Source organism: Orcinus orca, chromosome 21, assembly GCF_937001465.1.
Source record: "Orcinus orca chromosome 21, mOrcOrc1.1, whole genome shotgun sequence".
Classification (NCBI taxonomy): domain Eukaryota; kingdom Metazoa; phylum Chordata; class Mammalia; order Artiodactyla; family Delphinidae; genus Orcinus; species Orcinus orca.
In genome coordinates, this window is record NC_064579.1 from 9,660,962 (window position 1) to 9,683,866 (window position 22,905).

The following is a 22,905-nucleotide window of genomic DNA, read 5'->3' on the forward strand; positions in this document are numbered from 1 at the left end:
CTTTAACCCGTCATCCTTTCCTCACTTTCTGGAAAATTCTAAGTGATCCTCTGATCTTTCTTACTTTGCTTTCATAAAAGGAGAAAGATCAGGGCTGTTTGATGACATTTTAACCATTTTATCTCCATTCACTTACAGAAAAGGAACCATTACTTATTTTCCGGGATCAGAATATAATCAGGTTTTCACCCTTTGGCGATTCAATATTGTTGGGAAATCGTTCTGTTTATGAGTCCTTCACAGAAGAATGCATCCCATTCAGTGCAATTTTTTGAGCAAAGAACCTCACAGGACAATATAGGTTGAGAAAGTACACTCATCACACACTTCGCCATGTATCATTCATGATTTTCCAGGGTGAAGTAACACATTGTGTCATTTAAGTCTCAAAGGAAATGAACAGAAGGGCCATTCCTTACACAGTCTAGGAAATCAAGATTCTTCTATTATATCCTTGGTGGTCAAATGTTTAAAAATGCTGCAAGATTTTTATAATTTTATTTTGTATCCTCTTAATTAACATGAGGCCACTTCTTAGACAGTATTCTAAAAACTCGACTGTGGATAAATATAGATACAATTAAACAATAATAAAACAAGTACTAATGAACTCAAATATACTTGAATTTTGTAAAAATTCCACAAAAGCCACACGAAGGAGTTTCTAAATGAAAATTTAAAAGATCTACTTACTAAGTTATGGATTTATTCCCCTGCAGTGACTCAAAGGTAATAAGACAGAAAAGCAGGAAAAAACGATGCTGGGAAAATATTTAAAATTGTAACCAACAGATGGAAATGAAACTTTTGGTGGGGAGCATGCTGTAGTGTACACAGAAGTAGAAATATAATGTTGTGCACATGAAGCTTATATAATGTTCTAAACTGATGTTATTTCAGTAAAAAATAAATTTTAAAAATGTGACCTTGGGGCTTCCCTGGTGGCGCAGTGGTTGAGAATCTGCCTGCTAATGCAGGGGACACGGGTTCGAGCCCTGGTCTGGGAGGATCCCACATGCCGCGGAGCAACTAGGCCCGTGAGCCACAACTACTGAGCTTGCGCGTCTGGAGCTTGTGCTCCGCAACAAGAGAGGCCGCGATAGTGAGAGGCCCGCGCACCGCGATGAAGAGCGGCCCCCGCTTGCCACAACTAGAGAAAGCCCTTGCACAGAAACGAAGACCCAACGCTGCAAAAATAAATTAGTTAATTAATAAACTCCTACCCCCAACATCTTCTTTAAAAAAAAAAAAAAAAAAAAAAAAAGGTGACCTTGAATGCTCACCAAAGGGAAGTGAGCTGCCTTATTAGTTGAGGATTCGGAGACTGTGTCTGTGTGTTTCTCACAAGGCCAGTGTCAATGTTGGCATAAATCTCTTTTTAATGGAGTGATAGGAATCTGGTTCTCAAAGGTTTAAGAGGATTCACTTTTATCATGTGTTCCTATTCTTGGAGGTTAATTAATGTTTAGGCAAAGCTAATCTCATTAATAGAATTGTTCCGCTCTTTGAAAAATGAGGACACTGAAAGCGTGTCAGGTAGAGCGCTTTGGAGTTTGAACAGCCACTGGATTGACTGCAATACCTCAGTTTTGTGGGGGGGTTATTACAGAGAGGTGCTTTGCTCCATCTTACCCTCTCGCTCATGTCCTTTTCTCTCCCTAACATGGTGCAAATGGCTGATGAAGGTCACAGACAGAAAGTGAGGACACATCTGTCTATAAAGAAAAAATGTTGCCTGTCATTCCAGTTCTTCAAGGACCAAGCCATTAGCCACTGCAGTTGCTCACTGACAGTGCACCCTGAGGGGAATTCAGGATGGACAAAACCAGGAAACATTCTGTGCTTTGGACATACTGGCCCTTAGATAGTTAAGATGCATATCTAAGGAAAATTTTCCTATGGCCCCAGATTCTTGCATCTTTCCATATATAGAATGGGAAATAGTAATAGCAGTAATCTATTGATGCTTGACTACACGTTTTTCCTAGCAAAACAGTTCATATATCTCCTGGCTCCTTTACGTCTTTGAAGCTGCTCCTCAGAGCTATCAGAGAGACTGTCTTCTGGGCTGTAGTCCTCAGTCAGGCCCCTGAATAAAGTTTAACTCACAATTTTTACATTGTGCCTTTTTCTTTCCGTTGACATGTCACAAGTGGATGGGATGCTAGAGGCACAACAGACGGCCTGCTACATCTGCCCACCCTTTCAAGATGTCAGGGACATGACGTCCGTGAAGGGGATGCTAGGTGCCGGGCTTATTCAGGACACCCCCGACTGGTGGGTCAAACTTGCTATAAATGGAGGAAGAAGACAGGCATCTTACTCACAGCAAGGGAGAAGTTGGAAGCCTCCCTCCTACTAGCTCTGTGACCCTGCAAGTAATTTCATCTTTAAATTTTCATTTCCTCTTTTATAAAATGCAGATACTAGTAGAATTAACTCCTAGGATTCTAGTGAGGAGTAAAGGAAAGAATTGAATAAGACCCTGAGCAGAGTGTCTGGTGTTCAGTAAAAATTCACAAATGGAAGTAATTACTGTTATTATTATTATGTAAGTTAACCATTCTGTCTTTTTTTGCTTCTTTTGGTGTGAGGCCCTAGGCTTTCACTCATGTAATCCTGTGATGTTGACTTGAAAGTGGGTAGGGGTGGCTCTTTCCTTGGGGACAATATAGTTCATAACAACAGAATTTTACAGACCTCTTAAATTAGCACTCACACCTCCCCACACACAAATATATGTGTATGTATATGTATGTACATCATATATATACTTAATATATGACACATATATATTATATACATATTTGTATCATATATACATATATAATATATGATATATAAATATATATGATACATATATATCGTATAATTTAATTTTCTTCCTTCCTTCCTTCCTTCCTTCCTTCCATCCTTCCTTTCTTTCATCTATTTTTTCCTTACTAGTAAAATGTCTGAGCTTGGTCTCTTTAACTATAAACTTGGAAAGATGCTGATTTGAAACTGTAGCCACCCCAAAATGCCCCTTTGTTATGCAGATTATTTCGAGGGGGGTGGGAACAATTAAGGGCCAAAAGACTCCCGAAGAAACTTTGACCTTCTCCCCAACTGCCTAAAAGAATTTGCGGGGCTTCCCTGGTGGCGCAGTGGTTGAGAGTCCGCCTGCCGATACAGGGGACACGGGTTCGTGGCCCGCGTACCGCAAAAAAAAAAAAAAAAAAAAGAATTTGTGTAGCGGGCCTGTTGCCGGAATAGAGCTGTCACCAGAGACATCAGCAGAGAGTATGGGCTCCGTGTGGTGGGGGAAATGCCTAAGGATCAGAGTCCATGCTGGGTCCCACTGCAAACATTTACCAAACATTTGCTTTTCCATCTCCATGTGAATTGCCTTCCTCCCCTTCCAAGTCCCAAACCACTACCAGCAACATCCTCTTTTGCCTTTAGCTGAAGATGGTATTTCAGGTGAGGGCTTCAGCCATTTTGGTGAGTTACTCTGTTTTCCTGGGTCTCTCCCGTGGATCCATGTCATTCAACGTTTAATCTGTCTCACGTCAATTTAATCCTTAGACCGACCAGAAGCACCAAGAAGGGTGGAGGAAACCTTCTTCCTCCCCAACTGAACAAGGATGAACCACTGGGCTGGGACTTGAGTTCAGGCACTGGGAGGTCCCTCACAGTCTAACTTGTCACCTCATCTTTATCCTGACAGCTGTCACCTCTCCTGCCCCTGATGAGAGAAGCCGAGACAAAGGGAGCCGTGCAGGTGTTCATTCAGGGTGAAGCAGGTGAGTCACATGACAAAACATGTGAGGATCTGAGAGGATGCTACTTGGGCTGGAATGGCATTGGGGTAGATGGCTCCAAACTGTGCCCGTGTACCCGGGGGGCAGCCAGCCGCCAGGTTCCCTCACTGAGATGGGTTATATGGTAAGGAAGGCGGATTCACCTGAGCAGACCAGGTCCCACCTGGTGATGAAACAGCGTCCCAAGGGTGCCGACTGTGCCCGATGGGGTGTGTAGGTCTAAGAGGCAGAAGAGGCGGCTGGGGAGGCCTAGGTTGGAAATGAATGAAGTTGGCCTGAAGAACACACTCCCAGGGCTGGGAGACTCAGTCATTCAGAATGGCCTGTGCCCTTGTCTGGGCCTCGGGAACAGCTCCCAGGGGATAGGTCTCTTCTTGCTCAGCGATGCGAGCCCCTAGGGGGGTTTGCAGCAAGGACATGATTACCATTAACCCCCTCCCTCGTGCCTTACCCAAAGGTCTTTGCCGTATTATGTGCTATACACATTATAATCATATTAAGTATTTTACTAGTGAGACTATGCTATCGTACCTATTATAATAACAATAAATCTGGCTTAACGTTTATTATGCCCACAGGGTACCTAATTCCTTGGTAAATCTTTCCTCTTCTGTTATACTTTGTTTTGTCCTTCCCTAATTTTTGCAGCAAGGTGGCTGTATCATGGACTCCAGTATTAGTTAGAAATTTAATTTTCTTTAAGCATTTGGAAGACTACAGCTGATGACAGTTAGTGAATGATTTCTTTTCCTGAAAATTAATATCTGCCACGGAATTGAATAATAGATAAGCACTAGATATTCATGATAAGAGCAGTGGAAATCTCACTGTCAGAGGGAGAGCCTAGCTGAATTACTGATCGCTCCTTTCCTGCCCACTGCCTCCCCAAATAAAGAACTTGGCTCCCTATTTTGTAAAACATCAACTTGACCCCCTAAGCAGTAGATTGGAACAGGAGTGGACCCCTGACCTAGGACCCAGAGAGAGGTTTAGTCCCTCTAGGGACTTACCCATAAGTGGGCTTACTCATGTAAGAGCAGAGGTGTGCTGGAAAAGCTGGTGAGAAGAGAGAGAATGACATGGACCTAAAAAATCAGAGCATCAGGAGGGAAAATGAGGGAGAAAAGAGTCCAGCCGCCTTCTTAGTGCCTGTTTCTCGTCCCTTTCTAAGTCCGGCAGTGTTCAAATCTGCCCTGAGGTTTTGTGATACACCGCTGAGTTCAAATACCCAAGTTCGTGCTTAAGCTAGCTTGAATTATTCATTTCATTTCAGTTATTTGCTGCCAAAGCAGCTTTAATGAATTGAGTAAATATTCCAGGGAAAACTGCCATGACCACGAGTGTTTGCTTCGGGGGGAGTGAGGGTGGGGTGTGGTGGGACTAGGTCTCTGCCTCCCCGTTTCAGGCTGCCCCACTTATCACATCTTGTGCTTCAAAGTGTGTTTCCCCTTGAAGAGGCTCTTGAGAAGCACAGCCACTGCCCTTGCGCTCCCCTAAGGAATTGGGGCCCAGGTATGTGAAACCTAAGAAAAACAGCAGCTTTCTTTTCAAAATGTCACTGTTGCCGTATGTTGTTAGAGCTGGAGCCTTGACTGCACTTTGAGGGCTGACGCTTCTTTTGTTCTGGAAAAACACCCTGTAGGTTCTGCAGAGTTAAGGCCCAGATCCTGTGTTGGACTGGAAGCAAGGAGGCGCTGAACTGGTCTCCACAGTTTGGTCAAAAGTTGCCTCTCTCATGGGTGAAATAGCGTCTCTGAGATTCCGGGTGAGGAGAGGCTGGCCGGTGATGACAGCGGAAGGAAAATACTTGCTTTACTTTTTGTTTGTGTTTTTCCCTACCTGGTGGTGGGCCAGAGCCTCTGACACCTACCTGCGTGGGTTTGAATCTCAGCTCTGCCGTTCTTCAGTCAGGGCCCAGCCAGGAGGCAGAACCAGAACAGTTCCTTGACTGACAGAATTTCACAGAAAGAATGATCAGTTAGGCCGAAAGTTGTTAACTAGTGACCTAAAGGGTTTCACGGGGGTAGCAACCAAAAGAAGCAGTTATCACCTCTAGGGCTGAGGCCACAAGGAGAAGAGGTTGGAATAGTTAAAATTTAAATCGTTAAAGGAGGAGCCCCATGGAGATGGAAGTGAGACCTCTGAGGAGGGGCCACTGCTTAGCGGGTCCTGGGGTCTCTGAGTTGGAAGGAGAGGCCCGTGGTTCCCAGATTTCCCAAGAGGAGGCGCTGGTTGCCTAGTGCTGGCATCTTGGGAGGTGGGGGCAAAAAGGGAAGGTGGTTCTGTAAGGGGTGTGTATGTGTGTGTGTGTTTGTACACGTGTGTGTGTTATAACCCCCTTATGTCTTCACCCACCTTTCAGCCAAAGGTTATTGTATGGTATGCGACAGTCTGGACTCAGCTCTGTTTTGGAATTCATGGCTGAATCCATGTCCATGCTTGGGGCAACACACGATGGAGATCACTTGAGAAGGCTTATTCTAAGATAGCTAGAGGTGGACTGCCGAAGAGTACAGCTGAGAGGCAGGTCCACACCCAGGAGTTTGGGATTAGCAGACACAAACTACTATATATAAAAGAGATAAACAAAAAGGTCCTACTGGATAGCACAGGGAACTATATTTCAATATTTTGTAATAACCTATACTGGAAAAAAATATGAGAAAGAACACATATACTGCTGTTGCTGTACACCAGAAACTAGCACAACATTGGAAATCAACTGTACTTTAATTAAAAAACCCCAGAAAATAACAAATTTAGCAAGGACATGGGGAAAAAATGCTATATCCAAAAGAATTATTCAACCAAATTTACTGATACTGTCCTGGAAACAAAACTAAAATAAGCATAGAATAAATTTTTAAAAATGAAAAAACAAAAACCAAAAACCCCATGAAGCAATTTTGCTATCGATGGGAAAATGCTAACATGATATTGTGCAAAAAAAGAGGCACACAAAATTGCATGTGTAGAGTGATCTCAAAATTACCCACAAGAAAACTTAATGGGCGCGTATTAAAATGTTAATATGATTAACTTTGGATTGCAGAATTATATATATATAATAAGACTATATTATTTTTGTTAGAGTTTAAGTCAAAAGAGAAAGAAAAAAGAGGCTTTGGGCATTCTGGTAGCAGGAAAAATGTGAAACATACTAACATATAACTGCTGTGGTAAGTTTCAGGAAGAAGAGGCAGTTTTCCTCCAACGAAATTCTATGAGAATTTTTTTCATGTGGAAATTTCATAAAGAGAGAATAAATATCATCTCCAGTGCTTGTGTATAGATTTATACTTGTATTAGAAGTAAAATAATTCATATTATTAGAACACCCAGAATAATTTACATTATTTATTTTTTTTGTAATGGCCTTTCATAAAAACCAAGCATATCATTGAGAGTGCACGTCAGTGAAGGTTAATTCTGGGAGGAACCACACTTCAATAAATAGGTAGATTTTTGCGTGGCTAACCTGGTCCAAGAATAGATCCTGGAGAAGAATTGACTTAACCGAGGTCACAGAAGGTGTTACTGGCAGAGGCAGAATTAGACCTCGTGACTTGATTTTTCAGCCTGACCATGCTACCTATCCCCCTGCCTGGCCCCAAACAAGAAATGTGTAGCTGACTTCAGTTTCTATGATTAGCATCCATTATTGACTTGAATCCTTTATCCCAAATGTCCTATCGATGTATACTCACCCACTTTCCCCCTCCTTACATCAAACTACTTTTTAATTTCAAACCCTGTCTTTCTTTGGTTGAGTGTGTGTTTGTGTGTATATGTGTTTGTGTGTATATATGTGTGTGTGTGTACTTGTATGTTTGTGTCTTTTAGACTGACAAAACTTGAAGAGATTCAGATAATATTCTATATCCACATTGTAGCCCCAATAGGCCAAACTACCAACACTTGTCCTTCAATGATTAATGGAGAGAAATTATGTTATAGCTGATGGGAAATTTACAAGATGCTTTTAATATAATTAAAAGTAATGTCTCTATTGGCTCTTAACTCTTCCCCAAGCCTAGAATTGGCTTCTTTCCAGAACTAACACATTTCATCCAGCAACTGGAGAACACATTTTAAGAAAAAGAAAAAAAAATCTTTCCATCTTTGAATTCATACTTGATTGACCAGAGTATAGTTTGTGAAATTTAATATTAGGTTATTCTATCATGAAATAATCACTGGGTTGCTCTGAGTAATATTTTCATGAAGTCCAGGAATGTTTTAAAGCAGGAAGAAGCACACAGGTTCATCTAAACCTGTCTCATTTTACAGATGAGGAAACTGAATCTAGGGAGGTTACACTATGTCTAACCCACTAATCCTGTGATTTTCCTTTTATACCCCTTCATTCTTTCATTTGAAAAATAATTTTTGAGCATCTGTTATGTGTCAGATGATGCAGTGCCTCCTAAAGATTTAAAAACCAAAAACCTTGGTTCATAAGAAACCAGGGGAGGTTTAAGAAATAAGAAACCATGGGAGGTGTAGCATGTGTTAATGAACATTAGTCTATTATAGCTTATGTTGCATTGTTAGTGTTACGTTCCTAGAGTTATAAAACATGAGGGAGTAGTGAAATTTGCCTGGGAATTCAGGAAACTTTTCTAGAATGGATGACGTTTCATCTGGGCCTTGAAGGATAAGCAGGAATACACCTGCTTCAGAAACAAGGGAAGAGTATTCAAGGCAGAAGGAAATGAGAGGCATAGGATAGGTTTGTGCTTATTTGGGGGATACCAAGGACTGGCTTAATCTGTAGGGAGTGATTGAGGGTCAGATTGAATAGGTCAGCTCTGATGTCGTTGGGGAAGGCTTTGTAGAGTCAGCTGAGTTCTCTAAGCTTTATTCTGCAGGTAATGGGAATCTGTTGCATAATGTTAGGCAAGGAAATGACACTTTACACTTTCACATGGGTCTACATTTAAGAGGAATAACTGGTAGCACTGTAGAGGATGGACTGGAGGAGAAAGGACAGCTAAAGTCAAGTTCAGATGAAAATGATGAGATAATGAGCTTGGCCAATAGGGGGGTGTGCCCTACAAAGAAGGAGGAGCTATTTGTGAGCTTAGAATTGGCAGGACCTTGTAATGATTGTGAAGGATAATAAACAGGGAGCAACCAAGGAGGAAGATGAAGCTTCTGGTTTTGAAGGTTAGAGTCATGGTGATGCTGTATAACTAGGCTATGACATACATGAGAAGGGTAGTAGGGGAAAAGCTTGCATGCGGTGTTAGAGATATTCAGCTTACCCGTGATGGAACATTTAAAGAGAAGATACACAGGAAGTAATTGAAAATCTGTGTCTTGAGCTCAGAAGAAAAGTCTGGGCTGGTGTTATTGATTTTGGAGTCATTAAAGAAGGTGAGAGTTGAGTAAAGAGAATAAAGAAAGAAAAGTCTAAGAACAGAACTCTGGGGGATGGCTGGAAGAGAGGAGCTAGTATAAGACATATGTAAGGGATGGCTGGAAGAGAGGAACTAGTATAAGACGTGGTTAGAAGGGATTATTTGTGTGGTAGGAAGACAGTGAAGGGAACAGTGTTGTGGAAATCGTGTTAGTCATGATGCTTTCAGCTGCTATTAACAAACAAACTCAAAATGACTATTATGGTCAAGTAGACTTATCTGCTCAGTTAACGACAATAACATCCCAAAACTCCAGAGGTAAGTAGAACAGAGAGCAGGTGTTTTAGTCACAAATCCAGCTCCATTTCTTTCTGACTGTCTCAGAAATGTCCTCCTCTGGGTGGTGGGTTCATCACTGGATTGCTAGGAAGATGGCTGTGGCAGTTTCAGATTTCCCATCCACGTACAGCCAAGGACTTTCTTCCAGTTCTATCTCAAAAGGGAGGAAACTTCTTTTCCCAATTCCCATCAATCTTGCAGTTACCTCTCATCAGATTGACATACCTATTCTTGAGCCAATCTCTCTGGCCAGTGGAATTCCATATCCTGGTTGCATTATGCTTGGGTTTCTGAACTGATCACTAGCATAGAATATAGAGATTGGGCTGACCCTCCGTAAGTGGAGGACTCATTGATTCCTTTTTTGTCCCACAAGATGCAAGCCTGCTAAAATCAAAGAAGGTGAGGTAGAATGGGTATTAGGCAAGTGGATGCCTGTTAAGAAAACCAAGGGAGGAGAGAGTTTCAGAATGAAGGAGTGGTCATTCATATCAAAAATTGCAGATCAAGTAGGATAGGTATGATAAAGAGATCATTAAATCTGTCAATTCTGTGGTCGTTGATGACCTTTGGGTCACCTTTCCAAGAAGCACTTGGGAAGCTCTTGCAGAATACTTTTTGAAGGAGTGTGGCAGCAAAGAGGAGAGAGATAGGAAGAGTTAAATCAATTGCAATTCAATGATGCATATAAATTCATTTGCAAATATTATTTTATTGATAAGCTTGCATCAATTCACTCCTTCCTAGGTTGAAAGAAGGAGGAAAATTAATCCTATAATGTGAAAAGAGTGTGACAAGTTTGTGAACAAAACCAAGAGCATATAAACAAAGAGAGAGTGATAAATGTTTGTGGCATGGTGAAAGGTGACCACTAAAAATGTGAGAGATGGGATTTCCATCAACATTTCATTGGGCTCAGAATCATGCCATGTTTTTGGTATGTTTTGTTTGGTTAGTTTTTTTTTCTGCAATGAGAAACGGATATTTTTAATTTACAAGGTCAGCCTTAGCAATATTACATGCACTTTGTAATTGCAGCATAATTACATTAAAAGGCAAAGGCAATTTTCTTCAAGTATGGCCAGCCACTCAGAGGATTGGTATAGGAAAGCAATAGGGCACATTTAGTCAGTGTCAGGCCATAGCGTTTGTAGATTTCCAATACTCAGTCAAAGCATAAAATAAGTTTTCAAACCCTAAGAGCAACAAGAATTTAATGTTATTAATTCTGTGATAATAATAGTAATATTAAATACATCCTTATGTGGCTGATAGGTGCCTCCAGCTTTTAGGGAAAGTAATTCTAATAATGGTTCCCATTTCATTTTCACTTGTACATATAGCACTTTTCACAATTCATTCACTTTTTCTCCCCAAGTCATAATAATCCTGTGAGTTGAGAATAGGTGATATTATCTTTATTTTTAAATGGGAAACAGACTCCTAGAAGAGTTGCTGAGTGACTAGCTGAAAGTTACCAGTTATCTTGCCACAGCAGTTCCAGAGTGAATGGAGAGATATCAAGACATGCAGATTGGGACTCAAGGCAACGTGATGTTAGGACCATGTTGAAACTGGGAGAGGTAAATTCTTGGGTAGACTTTCACTCAGAGAGGACTACATGGACTGGGGTGAGGGTTAGTCTTCCAAAGTATTGATAGATAGCTGGACAAATGATTGACCCAGGTTCAGGCTAAGGATGAAAATGTGCAGAAAGTTCATTTCACAGGGTGCCAAATTTGGGAATGATTTAAAAGAGAGTTCTAACATACCCTCTCCTTTCAGCACAAGGATGCCGAGGCCCAGAGAATTATGAGCTGGGTGAGAGGCAAGGTCTTCCCCGCTAGCCCACTAACCTAGCTTTCTGCTCTCTTCACTACCCTGAATCCCACCTTGGAGTCCTCAAGAGAAAGAGCATAAACTGATGGAAAGACAGGTGATGTGGCTCAGAAGCTCATCTCCCAGCAAAATTCAGAGGATGGGGAAGAGTTGTTTCCCTAATGCCGAGGGAACAATTATTATGGTCAAGTAACAGCGTAAAGGGTACTAAAGGAAAGTGAAAGAGAGTCAAAGCCGGAAGGAGGATATCTCAATGTGTTACTTGCTACAGACACTCTTGATGAATCACGGAGCTAGGTGTTGGGACGTATCCTATGTTCTCTGCAAAGATACTGAAATATTTGGAAATCTTCTGCAGTGTTGCTGTAATTTGTTTTGATTTGGGGAGAGGCAGTCAAATTTTTAAAATTTCGGATACTTTCCAGTAATAGATAACTCTCTTTGGGGGTTGGGGGTGGAGCCGGGAATGCCACTTCTGGCTGATTTATTTCCATGAGAGCAAGACACAAATAGCCTTGTTTATTATTAGTCATAGTTATTACACTATTCATAATCTGTTTTCCCACAAGAACAGTATTGCAATGATGAATGACAACATATATATAGAACAAAACGAATTTATTGCAGAATGCATTTCCAGTGACGTGAACAAGAAATTAGGTCTGCAATATGTTTGAGCTGTGCTGGGCAACTCCAGTTGTGCCCCAAAACTCGCCTTTGAAGGAAAAGAATGAGCAGACACATTTCTAACTGATATTAGATTGCAAGCTCCCCTCTCCAGAGACAGGTCCGAGTCTTGTTCATTTATTTAATCACTCAGAACCGTATTCATATCACACAACAAAATAAATGTAGAGTAGAATATGAGGAAATGAAAGTGAATTTTTTATTATGATTTCCCCCCATCACAATGACTAACATATCAATACATTGAGTGCTTACTGTGTGTTAGAATCTCTTCTAAGTGATTGACATGTTTTAACTCAGTAGTCCTCATCATTAATAGGTGAATATTATCACCCCCACTGAATATACAAAGAAAACTCAGCACAAAGAGATTGTGTAATCTGCAAGATTAAATAACACAACTAAATAAATTGATCTAGGATTTAATCCCGGGCATGCTGACTATAGATGCTGCTACCTTAATCACTACACATTCCGGCTTCCTGTGCATGTGCATGTGTGCATGTGTGTGTGTATGTGTGTGAGGGTATATTTTCCTCCAAATTTATAATAACATACTACTATAATTTAATTTATGAGCTTCCTTTTTCCTCATTGAATAATGTTGCAAATATTAAACTCTTACTTTTGTATTTTACTCCATTGATGTCTATCTCTTCTTCTGTAAGTACCATGCCATAGCTCCATAAAATATTTTAATATTTGCTTGTACCATCCCTTCTCATTTCTCTTATTTTTCAAAAAAGTTTTGCTATTTCTCCACATTATTCTATCTTTCCTTTTTTGTTTTCAGTGTATTTTCTTGACTCGGGAAAAACTCTTCTTCCTCCAGAGTATGGAGACCTTGGGCCAGGAGCATTTCTTTAAAATGATTCAGGAAGTATGAAGGCCAAGAGGGACTCTGAGGCCGATAACCTTTGGATGGGAATAGAGGTGTGGGGTGTTAGGTGTATGTGATGAGCTGGGGTCTTATCACTCCAACCTTGCCCGATTCAGTTATGTGTGTGTGTGTGTGTGTGTGTATACACACACACACACACATATTTTCTGGGCTTCATTAGACATCTTCTCTGGATCCAGGAAGGAGGAAGGATTTTTGAAAGCAATTATTTTAGTTCACAAAATAGTTACTCTGGGTCGAGGGAACCTGATTGTTCTCTAGGCTAATATGTCCTTGAAAAGATGGTAGCAAATATGAAGAGGCCAATGAAATGGTAGAAAAATGATTCCGAGTGTTTCAATTATCTTTCTTTTTTAAAAAAATTATTTATTTATTTATTTTTAGCTGCGTTGGGTCTTCGTTGCTGCGCACAGGCTTTCTCTAGTTGTGGCGAGTGGGGGGCTACTCTTTGTTGTGGTGCGTGGGCTTCTCATCACAGTGTCTTCTCTCGTTGTGGAGCACAGGTTCTAGATGTGTGGGCTCAGTGGTTGTGGCTCGCGGGCTCAGTAGTTGTGGCATGTGGGCTTAGTTGCTCCACGGCATATGGGATCTTCCTGGATCAGGGATCGAACCCGTGTCCCCTGCATTGGCAGGCGGCTTAACCACTGCGTCACCAGGGAAGTCCCTCAATTGTCTTTCTTATGGGATAAGGCTTGGTGATACTCAGCAGAGTCTTCTTGCAGTTTGGGGACTGTGGGTGGGAAAGATTGGTTTGGGGGAAGGGAGGTGGGTGTTTCTTCTGTTTTGATGGTAATAACTACAATTTATTGCATGCTTACTATATGCTAGCTATATGACAGTCTAAGAGCTCTACATACCTTATGTCTTTGTGTCCACCCAATGCTGTAAAGTAGGTAGTGCCATCTTCTTTTCACAGATGAAGAAGCAGAGAACCAGATTAGCTGGGTGACATAACTCATCAGAGTATTACAACCGGTAATTCAGACCTGGGTTAAAATCTAAAGTCTTTGTGGTTTACGAGGCCCCCACAATCTGGCCTTTGCTTAAATATCAGCCTCATCTTTTGCCACCTAAATTCAACCACACAGGTTTTTTTTCCAGTTCCTTTTTTAAAATAATTAATTAATTAATTTGGTTGCGCCGGGTCTTAGTTGTGGCAGGTGGGCTCCTTAGGTGCGGCTCACAGCCTCCTTAGTTGTGGCATGTGAACTCTTAGTTACGGCATGCATGTGGGATCTAGTTCCCTGACCAGGGATCGCACCCGGGCCACCTGCATTGGGAGTGTGGAGTCTTAACCACTCTGCCACCAGGGAAGTCTCTCCAGTTCCTTAAATATCTTGTTTGCTGTGGCAGAGGCATTGCTTGCTATGTATTCCCCAAAGCATTTCCTTTTCTTCCCAAGCACACAGAAAACTTCCTTTCTCAGCCTCCCCTGGGATTTCAGTGGGACCATATGACCAACAGGATGGGAGTGGAAGTGATGTGCAACATTCCCAGACCTGGCCCCTAAAGCATTTCACGTCTTTGACTCTGTTTTCTGCTCCCCATCTGCACAGCTGGATTGTAGAATCTCAAGTTGAGCTCCTGCTTCACTACTTGGACAAGAGCCACCCAGGTCAGCTGCTCAGAGAGCTGTGATATGAGAGAGGAACTTTTATCGGATAACTAGCTGAGATTTTGGAGTGGTTTGTTACAGCATCTAGTATTACTAATGTAACTAAATCACTTGCTCTAGACTAGAGGTTGGCAAACTTGTTTTTGGTACAAGGCCGGGTAGTAAATATTTTAGGTTTCCCAGGCCACACTGTCTCTTTTGTAACAACTCGACTCTGGCGTTGCAGTGTGACAATTGCCTTAGATCATACATAAGTGAATAGGCACTGCTGGGTTCCAATAAAACTTTATTTACAAAAACAGGCTGTGGCCCCATTTGGCCTGTGGACAACAGTATACCAACCCCTCTAAAGGACTAGAACAGCATGCTGTTCTCTGTTTCAACTTCTCTTTCTCTTTCACTCCCAGACTCTACCTACCCTTTGCCTGGCTACACTGTTACAACTTCAGTTCCTTAGGAGGATGTTTCTACTCCCCCTGCCATGTGTCTGTTCCCCCCTCCAATTAGGTCAGGACCCATTATCCTATGTTCCCATAGTGGCCACCTCAACTTTCTTTTTCATAATAAGCCTTCCATTTACAATGATTTTCAGTGTCTTTTCTGCCTTACTATGCCAAGAGCTTCAGGAGAAAAAGAAGCTATTTCTACTTCATTCCCTGTTTTATCTCTAGAACCCAACCCAGGCCCTGAGCCAAAGTCCATGCTATAAATACTTATTGAGTCAATGGGCAATTCACTGCCTTCAATGATGAACCACTTCCTTCAATATATAGAACTTGTGGAGACTCATCCTTCCTCTCTCTTCCCTCACCTCTCCCTCCTTGTGCCTCAGTCCTTAGGCTTAATACAGCTAAAAGGAAACTAAACCCACAATTACTGTTTTATAGTCACACTTTTGAATGGAGAAAATACCACAGAGATATTTACCCTCAGGCATATTTCTTTGGTGTAAATACTGACCTTGTCTTCACCTTAGGCAACATTTCTTCTTCAAGACCATAAAGCATGGGATGTCTTCTCATAAAAGTCGATCTCTGTCACAACTCTGAAAGCTTATTCCATCTCGAGCCCCATAAGTGGAAAGAGGCTATTTCTGAAATTCTGTAATCATATCACTCCAACACCTATAAATCTGAAAAGCTTTCCAACTTTCCTCAATATTGTAGATATTAGGTGAGTGGACTACTGCACATGATCAAATACAGTTTCACCATACATGAAAAGAGAGGATAAGAGAACAGGTATTCATTCTATTTTCAGGATAAAGAATAAATACAAGAAATAATGTCAGCTTAGAACAGCATAAGATCAAAAAAATATGTAACAGAAAGTCAAGTAAGATGAGTTTGTAGTACTGTTAAGTGTTTGGTTTGAGCTGATAAACTGTCAAACAAACAAACAAACAAAAAACTCTGGGAGTTGGAGAACTCAAACACTGTCATGGGCACATTCACAGTGCAGCTAAATTTACCAGGGCTACAAGCTGAGTGGTGAGCAGTCCTTCTGGGTTGCGCATGGTTTCCCAATGGCATCTGTGAACCTAAGAAGGGAAAGACAAGTTTGCCAATCTAGAAAGAGTCCTAAGGCATTTTACTCAAAAGGTGGCCTCAGCTTCCTCTTTCCTTATCACGTGGTCAGGTGGAGCATCAACAGGAGCTTGTGCAGGTGAGTCAGGGAAGAGTTGAGATGGGCAGCGTCAGCGCCTAAGGAAATCTTGCAGGGCTCGTAGCCATTTTCATCTTTCAATCTAAGAAGTAGTTTTAGAAATAGCTTAAGTATAATATCTTTTGGGGAATAAAACAAAATTACTAATTTTCATACAGGAAAGCTGCACAGGTCCTAGGTTGGGAGTTTATGAAAGACTATCTGGCCCCAATTCATTTACAGAAATGAATCCCTCCCCCCGCCCCCTCACCTCCCTGCACATCTGGTTTCTTAATAGCAGCTGGAATCTTTACCTCTGAGAAGGAAGATAATCAAAGCCTTCTAACTACATGATCATCAGTCTGTCCCCAGAACCCAGCTCATCGTAATACGCCATAAATATTTGAAGAATTTGTGAATGAATGCTGTTGGCTGACTGATGGAACGAATGGATGAAAGTGGGCTGTCAAAGAAAGCTCAGATGACGCTGGCCCCAAGTCCCTCCTATTCTCTCTTTCTGATACCATTTCCCACTTCCACAATGATCATCTGTCAAGTGGCTTTATAATAAACACAACCACTAGCACTTATGCAGCACTTTTCACGCCTTATTTTATTTTATTTTTATTATTTTTTAAATTTATTTATTTTTTGGCTGCGTTGGGTCTTCGTTGCTGCACGTGGGCTTTCTCTAGTTGCGGTGAGCCGGTGCTACTCTTCGTTGCGGCGTGCGGGCTTCTTATTGTGGTGGCTTCTCTTGTTGTGGAGCACAGGCTCTAGGCGTGCGGGCTACAGTAGTTGTGGCACGAGGGCTCAGTAGTTGTGGCGCACGGGCTTAGTTGCTCCGTGGCATGTGGGATCTTCCCGGACCAGGGCTCGAACCCGTGTCCCCTGCATTGGCAGGTGGATTCTCAACCACTGCGCCACCAGGGAAGCCCCACGTCTTATTTTAAGTGAGCCTCTGGCCTCAGTTTTCTTGGGTGATCTGCATGTGCTCATGTTGACCCAGGTGTCAGTCAACAAGTAATCGCTACCTTCACCCTCCTGTGAGTGGGACACCTGTGTGATGGCGATTCTGCTCAGCACTCAAAAGACAGAGGAAAAGTTGTCATGTTTTGAGCATTGATAACTGAATACAGAGACCTTGGCCAGTTGCGTTTAAAAAGCAAGGCTTTGAATTATGCCTTCTGATGGAATTCAGTGTAATCATTAGGATAAGCAAACACATCAGGCCTTCAATATATACGCTGAGCCAAATGTAATAAAGGAAGAAAGAGACTTTTTTCCCCTCCACTCTGTCATTTTGTTTTGCAACTCTAAGCGTTACTGCATGCTCCAGTTCTCCAGAATAATACTTAATTCTTTAGCTAAAACGCTGTATCAGACATATTTCAAGCTAATTATTTGGCATTATAAGATTATATTCTGTTCTCTAATAGCTTTGCAACATAGAGAGCCTCAGTGATTTCCAAAGATTAAAAAATATGATAAAAGACAACGATTAGGGACTTCCCTGGTGGCTTAGTTGTTAGGAATCCGCCTGCCAATGCAGGGGACACGGGTTCGATCCCTGGTCTGGGAAGATCCCACATGCTGCGGAGCAACTAAGCCCATGCTCCACAACTACTGAGACGGTGCTCTAGAGCCCGTGAGCCACAACTACTGAGCCCCCATGCCACAACTACTGAAGCTCGCGCACCTAGAACCCGTGCTCCGCAACAAGAGAAGCCACCACAATGAGAAGTCCGCACACTGCAACGAAGAGTAGCGCCCGCTCGCCACAACTAGAGAAAGCCCATGTGCAGCAACGAAGACCCAACGCAGCCAAAAATAAATAAATTTTTTAAAATAGTAAAGAAAAAATAAGACAACAATTATCAGGCTGGGTTACCCGGGGTTATTGCTGTGCGGGACTGAAGCTCTGCTTTGGGAAAATCTTCTTATGCCCTGCTGCATGGATGCTGGTTCTCCTAATTAAGTTGTCATGTTATTTTCTTTCTTACTTTTTAAAAACCAAGTTTATTATTTTTCGATTATGGCAAATTTAGAGAACATCACACAGTAAATATAAAAACAAAAACGCCACACTCCTTCCTTCCCACCACCATTAATTCAAACTGCAAATATTTACTGACTATCTACTATGTGTCAGGCACTGTTCTAGGCACTGATATTTTTGTGAATTTCTAAATACCCATTTCAGCTGAAATTAAGAGGATCTCTGTGTAAAATGTCCTTTAATGAAAATGTAACTAGGTGATGCTTGTCTTTAGTCCTCTGTCCCTTTATTCTTGGCCTCAGTCCTCCCAAAACTCACTTCCTTCTCTACTTTTCAGAAATTCCCTTCCCAGCACATTAGGACTCTGGAGTCCTGTCCTCTTGATGCTGACATAAAACTTGCTTTCATGAATAATTCTGGTAAGAGTTCATGACAAGCTAAAACTGAATCTGGTAGTTCCTGGATTTTGGGGGCACAATAATGGCAGTTTTTCCATTGAAAAATAAAACAGCATGTGTTTACCTCTGCTAATACTGCATGAGCTAAACAAAACAGGGGCTTGCTGGGAATTTCTGTCAGTCTTTGATGTATAAAAGGAAGAACTATTATTACTCAACTACAGTTTGATAAACAAAATCTTTGCAAACAGTATAACCAAGTGGTAAAGGTAAAAGCTCATCCCCTTAATGAAATTTCTGGCACAGAACCGAGGGTGGATGTGAGGATTCCCTGGTCCCTGGTAAGCAGGTTCCTACTGCCGTTTGTAGGTAGTGCTGGTCCTGCCTAAACATTTCGTATTTTCCATTGCAGTAGAAAGAGCGGGGAGCAAGCCGAGTGTGGCAAGGGGGATTGTTAATGACTTGCTTTCCCCGGATGCCGTGCCTGTCCCTGACAACGTGGAAACCGACCCAATGTGCTTAAAGGATGTCAGTCATCCTGCTGAGAGCTGACCCCAAAGCTTGTCCATTCTATAGCTCCAGAGCCTTCTTTGGGTGTTTGAGGATTGAGCTGCTCAGAGATCAAACAGAAGAGCCCTTCCTCCAGAATTTGAATATCAAGATTTTTCTCTAAAGAGATTTTTCTTCTGGGCTTCTCTGGGCTGCTATTAATTTGCAACCCAACTGAGTGGGTTAAAAATGTCTTTTGATCACATAGCAACATGTGGTCATCAGAACACTGGTGGCATTCAACCACAAAGGGAGACCGGGGAGGGAGGGAGGAATCTCAAAGTGACCTCGGTGACAAAAGGAACTTCCTCAGTGAAGCATGTATCTCAGGCGAGGGTATCGCACAATGAGGGAACTGTGACCAGCTGACATTTCATCTGTGAGTCGCTGCTCAAGTATTTGGAGAGGATGCATTGATCCCACTCTCCTGGAAACCCCCAAAAGCTCTCATAAAATGCCTGCTTTCATTTAGCTTTTGTTAAAACAACTAAAATACCCTTCTCATAATTGTTGGGACATCTCAACAACATAGTCCTTTCTTTCCCAGCTTGCGACTCAAACAAATATTGTTTCATTTATTTCTTGCGGGTTCTCCAGCCTCATACCAATGTCAATGACTTTTCACGTTGAAAGGCATTTCCCAGGACTCCCTGAGGGTGGCAGTATTGTTCACGAGTCAGTGACTAGTCCTCGAAATTAGGCACTTGCTAGGGAAATGATTTAACGAGCAAGGCTTTACGCTACCAAAATGAGCAAGTAGATGATGAGGGATGAGCATTTGTTTGAGCCCACGATATAACTAATGCCCCCAGAGCCATCCACTCCAATGTGTATATGAGGTGCAAAAATAAAGGATGAAACCGAAAATGCTCCTCATCAGAAATATATGGATGAAAGTGGCAATGCAAATACTATTTCAAATAGGCTCAGTTCCAGATAATTACTTAATACGAGCTTACTACCCACAATGCTTTAGGGTCTATGAGTTATCCACAGACAGCTGGCTGGGCAAATTCAGATGATGTCACTTCACCAGGAATTTTCCAGGAGGAGACAAGCTGCTACTGCTCTCATCCAATTTAACTCTCCAAGAATTTGCAATCCATGTGGCTTATTAGTAAACATCCTATTGTCCTTTGAGCTAAGTCATTTGAAGGTCATATAGCAAGAATGCTCTACCAAGATATTTCACACTTATGCTTATGTGAATAAAGCTTCTCAGAACGATCCAGAGTGGAATTGAGCAATTAGAATTCAGTGAAACTCACTGGTAATTTTAAATGAGAAAAAAGTCATTACCCTTAGTATTGACTGGAAAGGGGGCATCCATTTCTGGGCACAGTCAAAAATCAGTCACTGCCTGTAACCACGATGCCCGTGATCGTGTTTAGATATACCTGGTGATGACATCATAGTGTCACTTGGGAACTTGGTAAATGATTAATGTCAGACCCTGAGTGGAAATTTCAAGAGGATACATTGCTAGTAGATGAAAGGGCAAAGCTGCAGTTGAGTTTCTACAAATAGGTCAGGGGTGTGAGGAAAACCCCTCAGTATGGAAAGCTGGGAATATCCAGGTCTTCCCAGAAGACTTCAGTTTGAGAATTCCCAGACTTTAGTTGAGTCACTTCTACCTTTTATTGTGTGTGGTCATTGGGGTTTTCCAGTTTTCTGGAACTCTGAGAGAGAGGAGGCACAGATGACTCTATTTGTATTTAAGTGACTAAATGTGGCAGCCTAAATTTTTCCCCTTTGCATTGCTTGATACGTCAGTGAGTTGCCTGAAATTGTGTTCCACATCAATGCCAGCCATTTACTGAGTCACCCAAGAACTCTACTTCCTGGATACCATTGGTAATAATTATCTTTTAATTTTTTTAAAAAATTATTTTATTTTATTTTACTTTTTTAAAAATAAATAAATAAATTTATTTATTTATTTTTGGCTGTGTTGGGTCTTCGTTTCTGTGCGAGGGCTTTCTCTAGTTGCGGCGAGTGGGGGCCACTCTTCATCGCGGTGCGTGGGCCACTCACTGTCGCAGCCTCTCTTGTTGCGGAGCACAAGCTCCAGACGCGCAGGCTCAGTAGTTGTGGCTCACGAGCCTAGTTGCTCCGCGGCATGTGGGATCTTCCCAGACCAGGGCTCGAACCCGTGTCCCCTGCATTGGCAGGTGGATTCTCAACCACTGCACCACCAGGGAAGCCCCCATTGGTAATAATTTAGGAAAAGTTTTCTAGAAAGATTTACCGAGTGGCTACTAAATGCCAGATACTGTTCTAGGTGTTCTATATGTGTTAACTCATTTAATCCTCATACCATGATGTGAGGTAGGTACTAACATTATTTTTTGTTAGGCAAGGAGATTAAGGCTCAAAGGAGCTCAGCTTGCCCAAAGCCAAGACTAATAAGGGGCAGAGCTGGGATCCTTCTTGGAGGAGAGAGCAGTTGAATTTATGAAACCATTGAATGGGCTTGTGAATTTATTAAATGTTCTTTAACTTGTGATTTTAGGTTGGGAGAGGATGGTTGGTTAACTTGGTCATATCATGGTGTTGCTTGTGGCACAATCTCAGATAAAATCCCTTGCTTGAAGCCCACCGTTCTGAAAGTGTGCACTGGCCGAAAGGGGATCAAATGGTAAGAACGTGACGGGCTGAGATTAAACCAGATTACGCAGGGAAAAGTAATAGCATCAGTTTTCCTTCAGAGGACAGTGTAGGAAGGCCTATACCTAGAGATGACCAATTGATTCAATGGCTGTCACCCCTGTGGCCCAACTCTCCACCAGTGAGCTCATTACCCAAAGCTGTGCCTGCTTAGTGCCAGGGCTGCTGCTTCTGCCATTACTGGTGTCCCTGCGTTCCCAGCAGAGTTCCCAAAACGTACCGGATTTCTGCTTTCTTCCCACAAATGAGCCGTGGAAGATGTGCATGTGCCCAACCATGGACCACACAGCTGGATGGGTAATTCCTTGAAGGGGAGGAATGGGGAAATATGTGCCAGCCACCTGATATATAAACAAGAAAAGACCCCACGACTTTTAAAGAGATACCTTCTAGGTCAGTTGAAGGTCAGTCTACAGCTTAGTAGACTGTCCTTTCCTGAGCGCCACCGTCACCTCTGTGGTATCCAGCGATCGCTGGCTTGCCAGCCAACCTTCAAGGACCAATCCTGAAATCAATGTTGGGACTATGCCAGCAGAGATTCCTACTGGTTTCTTTAGTTAGGTTTAGTTATTTTACAGTAACTGTGGAACTGGGGGACTCTCACTCAAACTCATTGGTCAGTCTACGTGTGGCCTATGCAATTGCAAGCAAGCAGGGGCAGGCAGGAGGTCAGAGCTCCCTGGGGCTTCAGACCGTAAGGATGGTCTGGGACAGGCCTCTGCTATTACAGCCATTTTTGGCATCGCAAGTATGTGCAAGTTATACCAGAAAGTTAATACTGTAAATGTAGTGAAGGAACACAGGGCCTAAATTGGCATTCTCAGCATAGCACTTGTATAGGAAACACCTGGGAGATTTGTTACAAGTTCAGATCTCTGAGTGACACTCGTTGAATCAGGGATGCAATCCCTTAGCATACAGGCAGAAATCAGGAGAGCTGGTTCACGATTTAAAGGGAGCTGTGGTTCTCAGAATGTAGTCCTCGGACCAACAGTATGAGCATCACCAGGGAGCTTGTTAGAGATCAATTCCTGAGTCCTACTTTAGACCTACTGATCAGAAACTGGGGGTTGGGCCTAGCAAGCCCTCCAAGTGGTCCTG

The 22,905-nt window shown here is 42.2% G+C and overlaps 1 protein-coding gene across 3 annotated transcripts in view; it reads left to right on the forward strand.

Annotated features, from left to right (window-relative positions):
* Nucleotides 1-22,905, forward strand: part of FUT10 (fucosyltransferase 10) — a 242,347-nt gene that overhangs the window by 135,318 nt on the left and 84,124 nt on the right. For all 3 annotated transcript variants that reach the window (XR_007474652.1, XR_007474653.1, XR_007474654.1), the window contains exon 7: nucleotides 3,710-3,785. The gene's annotated coding sequence lies outside the window, so the exon portion shown is untranslated. The remainder of the gene's footprint in view (nucleotides 1-3,709; nucleotides 3,786-22,905) is intronic.